We start from the raw sequence: 6,330 nt of genomic DNA on the forward strand, positions 1-6,330 counted from the left end.
GAGTTGCACCTTAGAGGCCGGGCTAACATGGGATGAAGCTAGAGGTGGGCAGAGCTCAGATCTCACGGAGGCTTCCAGGCTGAGGGAGAGGACTGGGAGCTTAATTCTAAGAACAGCGTATGCTGTTGAGTAAAATACAAACCGGAAACGCTGATGGACACCGTGGAAATCCCTGGAGTCCCTTTCTCGGCGCTGAGCTGTGGCAGTGAGTGGAAATGCCAAGACAGAAACCGAAAGTGTAGACCACTATCGAAGCACGTGGCTCTGAAGCATAAGACGGGTGTAGGGAGGCACCTGCCAGGAGAATGTGGGTTCGATTTTTGCTGTTTTTATTTTTATGATGAGAACGACTTCTACACACAAAGACAAACCCACAAGGATGTTCACCGTAGCCCTGTTTCTTATGACAACAACAATAAAGAGAACCTAAATATCCAGTAATAGATCTATTAATCAAATTGTGAGATTTCCAAATGATGCAGTACAATTCAGCCCCTAAAAAATCTAATCGTTGAAGAGCATCTAACGTCATGGGGAATGTCTATACTATATTAAGTTTAAAAAGCAAGTTATAAAATAATGAGTATATTACAATCTCATTCATTTATTTGAGAGAGAGAGAGAAGGAACAGAGGGAGGGCAAAGGGAGAGGGAGAAACAGATTCCCCGTTGAGCATGGAGCCTGACTTGGGGCTGGATCCTGGGACTCCAGGATCATGACCTGAGCTGAAGGCAGGCGCTTAACCAACTGAGCCACCCAGGCATCCCACAATCTCATTTTGATATCAAAAATTAAGTATATGTAGCAAGGTGATTCCTTTATCACTTCCTTTCTCCCTGCCTTCATGTCTGATGGTAGAAAAAGGGGTCTCGGGGCGCCTGGGTGGCTCAGTTAAGCCGCTGCCTTCGGCTCAGGTCATGATCCCAGGGTATTGGGATCGAGCCCCGCATCGGGCTCCTTGCTCAGCGGGGAGTCTGTTTTTCCCTCTCCCTCTGCCTGCTGTTCCCCTGCTTGTGCTCCCTCTCTATGTGTCAAATAAATAAATAAAATCTTTAAAAAAAAGAAAGAAAGAAAGAAAGGGGGTCTGTCAGCTTCATGTAGCATAATACAAATTGTGCCAAAGGAAGTGATCCCCTTTGTCAAAAGAGAGGTTTATTTGTCTTGTGGGTGCTCCGCGTGGGCCCAGGATGGAGCTGGGATGTTGGAGGAGGGCAGAGGGATAAGAAGGAAGGGGCTTCTGGCCCCAGGTTAGACCAACTTTCTATCAAAGTTGGAAAAAAAAATGTATTGCTCATTCTCTGGATTTTGGAAGAACTTCATGTCATTGACATTCTTCATTATGAAATTCTTCATTTCAATCTGTGCTAGGTCAGAAGAAAGGCTTTGGCCGGGGTGAGTGTGGAAGGAAGATGTAACCACTCAGGGGCTGACACGAGAGGCTGAGTTTACGGCTTGCTGCAGCCAGGGAGAGCCGTACTCGGAGCGCACGGTGTCTGAGCAAGGCAGAGGGCTAGCCTCAGACAGGCTTCGGGCAGCACGGGGTTCCGGGGTGGGTCAGCTTTCAGAGTGGTCAGGAATTGGTTGACCTTCGGCCCCGAAGCGCGGTGCACGGGACGCGGCTGTTGCTGACTGGTTATTTTCACGGTGTGCTGTTACTGGTTAAGCACGCGGGTTTAGGAACATGGTTCCTGGAACAAGGGGTCGAATAACCCAGGTTTATCACTGGTTCTAAGAGTTGCTAGTTATAGCCGCAGAACAATTAGTCTTTTCCCAAGACGATAGGAACATTTTATCCTCGGGGGAAGGGGGCGGGGGTGGCAGGGAAGTCCACACGTACACGAAGATGCAGGGTCTCAGTGAAACAGCCCACGTGGAGCCTTTGTTGCTGGAACTACACTGATTGGCTCGGACTGGTTTCTAAAGGGTCCCAAAGGCACCCGGAGTCTCCCGGATTTGGGCTTGGAACTTGGCTGCGGGAGAACAGTCCCCCGGCCCCGCAGCCTCCCCACGCCTGGTGAGCAGTTGTCTTTCCAGTGGATCTGGGGACAGCTCCAGAGTGCACCCCCAGGTTCTGACTGGACCCTGCCTCTGGGTGAGGGCCTCCATGACCCCACACGGCTGGCCCTGGGTCCGCCCCCTGGGTCCACAGGCGAATCAGCCTGCAAGGCCTCAGCTTCTGCCTTTCCGGCCTGGCCGCGAGGCAGCCGTGGCCAGCTGTCAGCTCCCCTGACCTTCCAGAGACGCCGGGGCTGAAATTCTTGGGGCAGATTTCTCACCCTCTCAGTACTTCCTTCCAGCTTGTCTGGCAAGTGAGAAGACTTTACAGGCTTCAGAAGAGGACTGTGGCGGGGACTGCTTTGAAAGGGATAAAGAGCTCAACGAGGGGAGGGTATCACCATTACAGTCGGAACCTCAGACCCCAGCTGGGCGGCCGGCGGCCACATGTCTGTAAACAGCCAGCGCTGTGTGAGCACAGAGGCTCCCGTTACCGTGTTGCCCGCATGGGTGGCCCGGCTGACGGTGGGGCGGGGGGCCGTACAGGAGACAGGAGAGGGGACAGACTTGCAGCATGGGGTCGGGGAGTCCGGCGAGACCAGGGCTGATTCTCCAGAGTGCCCCCGAGAGAGGTCAGTAGGGTGGCAGGACCCCGTCTCCATCACCCAGGTAACCCCGTCAGTGGGAGAAACAGAGAAACAGCCCAATGCTGTGGGGAAGCCCTCAACCTCCTCCCTGCCCTGGCCTTCCTGCCTGGTGGTCTCCGTGGTAACGAAGTGACCTCAGGGACTTGAAACACACCATCTTTTTGGCCTGGAGCCCCATGGCCTCTGAGGTGGGGCCCACAGACGGCTAGCGGGGGCCAGGCCTTCATCTGCCTTAGTCGCAGCCAATGTCAGGGGGAGGGGGAGCGCTCCAGGCTTCCCTCAGGAAAGGGAAGGGTCGGCCTTCTCTGGGAAAACAGCTGCTGGGCTCTGGTGCTGACAGGCAGCCATCTTTCCCCACCAAGGCTCTGTCCTGTCACTGCCCTGTCTGGAGCCTTGATTTCCCTCCAGAGTTTGTGGAGGGGCCTCTTCTGTCGACCCACCCGACCCACCTCACAGATGTCTGGCCCGCTTCTCAGGCTTGGAGTAGACACAGTTCTCCTCCCCTTTTCCTCTCCTTCATCTCACTCCCTGATAAATGTTTGAATTCCGGCTCACTTAACTTTCAGGGCTTTGGACAAGCCTGGGCCTCAGTTTCTTCATGTGCAAAAAGAGGGGGTGGAAATAGATTATTTGTAAATTTTCTTTCAGCCTTGAATTCCAAAATTGTGTCACTCTCCTGCTTAAAAAATCCCAGTGCTTCCCACTGCCTAGCAAAACTGTAATTCCCTAGGATAGCATCCGAGGCCCGGGCCACCGTCTGGCCTTATCCATCACTCTTCGGTTTCACGTACCTTAAACATCAGCCAAACCGCACCACTCAAAAATCCCAAAGCACGGTGGGTTCTCCACCTCTGGGTTCTTTGTTAACACGTCGCCTCCCAGTAGACGCCTTGCCTGGTCATCTCCCCACACTCAGTCAGCCTTTCCTCAAGTCACAGCTCGAGCGCCACGGGCTTTGCAAAGCTGGCCCTGGTTTTTCCCGCGTACCAATCATCCCTGATATCTCAGCTTTCTTCAGTAGCACTTCACCTGTGTTTGCTTAAACTACGTGGCCGTCTTTCCTTCTATGAAAATCACCTGCACATATCTGATTCCTTTGACCAACTTTTTAAGATCAGAAACAAGGTCTTACCTCTCTCTGCGTAACCCTAGTGAATCCGGTATTGCACAGGGCTCGGTCTCTGCCTGGTGTCTTTCTGAGTGAGCGTCTCTCAAAGAACGTTAGGGTCTTCACCATGAGGAACATTCCTGAAAACCCTTCCTTCACTTCCCAAGTGACCTGAAGCCATCAATCAAAACCCTAAGCTTTTTCTCTAGATCTAGCCCTGAGATCTTTTATTTCCCTTCTCCAGCTTCCCTTAGTTCTCTTAGTTCTTAGGTAGATCAGCTTAGGCTCTCCAGCTAAGACCTCTCTCCTCCTCCTTCGGTCTCGCAGAATGGGATTTTCTTTGTTAAGTGGGAAACGGGTTAGACTTTCACGTGGTAAATAGTTCGCCCCTCACACGTGTATCTACTACAACGTGCCTGCTCCTGGGAGCCTCAGAGAATGCTCATGAGTGAGGGGCTGATCAGGAAAATCAGCTCACATGCAGAATGAAGACCAGATGCTACTTCTCTGCTTCCCAGGACCTCCTAGACCAAGCCACTGTCATCGGCTGCCTAGATTTCCTACAGTCTTCAAAGTGGTTATTGTGCCTCTAGCCTCGTGTCCCTAGAGTCGCTAGATCTTTCAAAAATGTACCTAATATCACTTCACTCCCCAGCTCACAACCCTCCAATGGTTTCCCTCTACATTATAACTGAATTCCAGCTCCTCACCCAGTCTTGGAAAGCCCTGCCCTTGTCCCCCGCCTTGCCCTCTTTACGGCTCCCTTCTGCTCTTTCACGCAGGGTCAGGAAGGAGTGACTGGGGGAAAGGACTATTTAGCTGTGGCCATGGCTTCTCTGGCTGTGATGGGCATCTGGAGGCCAACTTTCTTGTGGGGCACATCGCCGGGCACCCCACAGCACTGTTCCCTGACGTGCTCCCCTTCCAGCTCTGTATCTGACAGCCCCCACTCAGCAATTGCCCCAACCCTCCACCCACAGCCCACAGCCTCCTCACCTGCGGGTTTTCTTCTCCGAAGGATGGAGGGCAGCCTAGGGCCGTTTGCCTTCCACCCTGTCCCCCCGACCCATGGGAAACCCCTGCTGGCTGCCCCTGTCTCTGTCCCATCGTGCTTCAGTTCTCCACTCCCCCCGGCCGCTCTCCAGCTAGCACATGGGCTAACCACCTGCACAGTGAATCCAGGCCCAGGGAGAGGAGGGGAGGGGGCCAGCAACCCAGGTCTCCGCTGACCTCGCCTCCCCACTCCCCGTCCCCAGCCTCTGCTTATGAAGACGGGGAAGGAGGTGCTGGGTGGCGTCTGGAGCTGGCAAACACCAGCCATCTCATGATAAGTCCTGTTAAGCAGATGTGTCCAGCCCCAAATTATTTCCCTCTGTTTTAGAGTGTGAGACACTCAAGACCCTTTTCCTCAGCCCTGAGTCCAGTCATCCATCTGAGGAACAGAAAAGCCACCCAATATCCGGTAACACATGGCCACGGTCTGTCTCTCGACTCCAATCTCAGACCCGTGCGAGCAAGGACTCCCCGCTGAGTGTCCGGGTACACAGCCAGCGCTCCACGAACATATCGTGAGCAAATGAAGAGCGCCCTCTGAGACCGAAAGGGCACCCAGTATGGTCAGATGGACCTGTGGGTTCCCTTCCTGCTCCTTCCTGCCGGGAGCCTCCCAGCCACTGATGCGGATTTTCCCTTCTGGCCTCCGGGAGCTTCTCTGGTCTCTGCTCCACTCTCTACAGGGTCGTTGGCCTGGGAGGGGAGGCTGACCTCCAAGTGGGCAACCCTGTGAGGCTGAGGCCCTTGAACAAGCTATAGGGGCTGGGCTGGGGTCCCCGGAGCTGAACCAGAGGCCTGACCAAGGGGGAGGGGCACTCTTCTCAGCTTTCAGTCTGTCAAAGGCAGTGGCTCAGGATGGCAGCTGCCCAGCGGGAGAGAAGGGCATGTCTCCTGCACAGCATGTCCCCCGAGGCTGGCCCACACCTCCTGTGTGACCATGCCAGAAGCACATTCTGACCAAAGCATCCTCCACGAGGGCCCAGGCCTCAGTGAAGACACTGCCAAGGGCAGCTGCCTCAGCAGTGCTGCTCCACCCCACCCTACCCCACCCCACCCTACCCTACCCCACCCCACCCTACCCCACCCCACCCCACCCTACCCTACCCTACCCCACCCCACCCCACCCCACCCTACCCTACCCCACCCCACCCCACCGCACCCGACCAAAGCTCTGGCTTCCCTCCAGAGCCCGAGGCCAGCCCCTACCCTCCTGGTCCCTGTGGGTTTGTCCTGAGCAGCCTCGGATGACAGAAATGGGGACCCCCTCCCCCCCGCAACACATACAACATGCACGCCTGGCAGGTCACAGGCAGGTGGGAACCTGACAGTATGTGGTTTGGACTGAAAAAAGAAAAAAAGAGAACTTTTTCTCATTCCATGCCACGGTGTTCAGGAGGAAAGCAGAGGAAGATGGGAGGTAAACAGAAGAAACCAGGCATCTGCAGACCCCTGTGCTCAGCAGCGCGAGCGGGTGGGAGTGTTGCAGCTGGGGCATCCCCTCCGAGGGAGGGCCGGGAGGAGCCTGG

The sequence above is a fragment of the Ursus americanus genome, chromosome 26 (genome assembly GCF_024610735.1).
Source record: "Ursus americanus isolate L20-20 chromosome 26, mUrsAme1.1.p, whole genome shotgun sequence".
Classification (NCBI taxonomy): Eukaryota; Metazoa; Chordata; class Mammalia; order Carnivora; family Ursidae; genus Ursus; species Ursus americanus.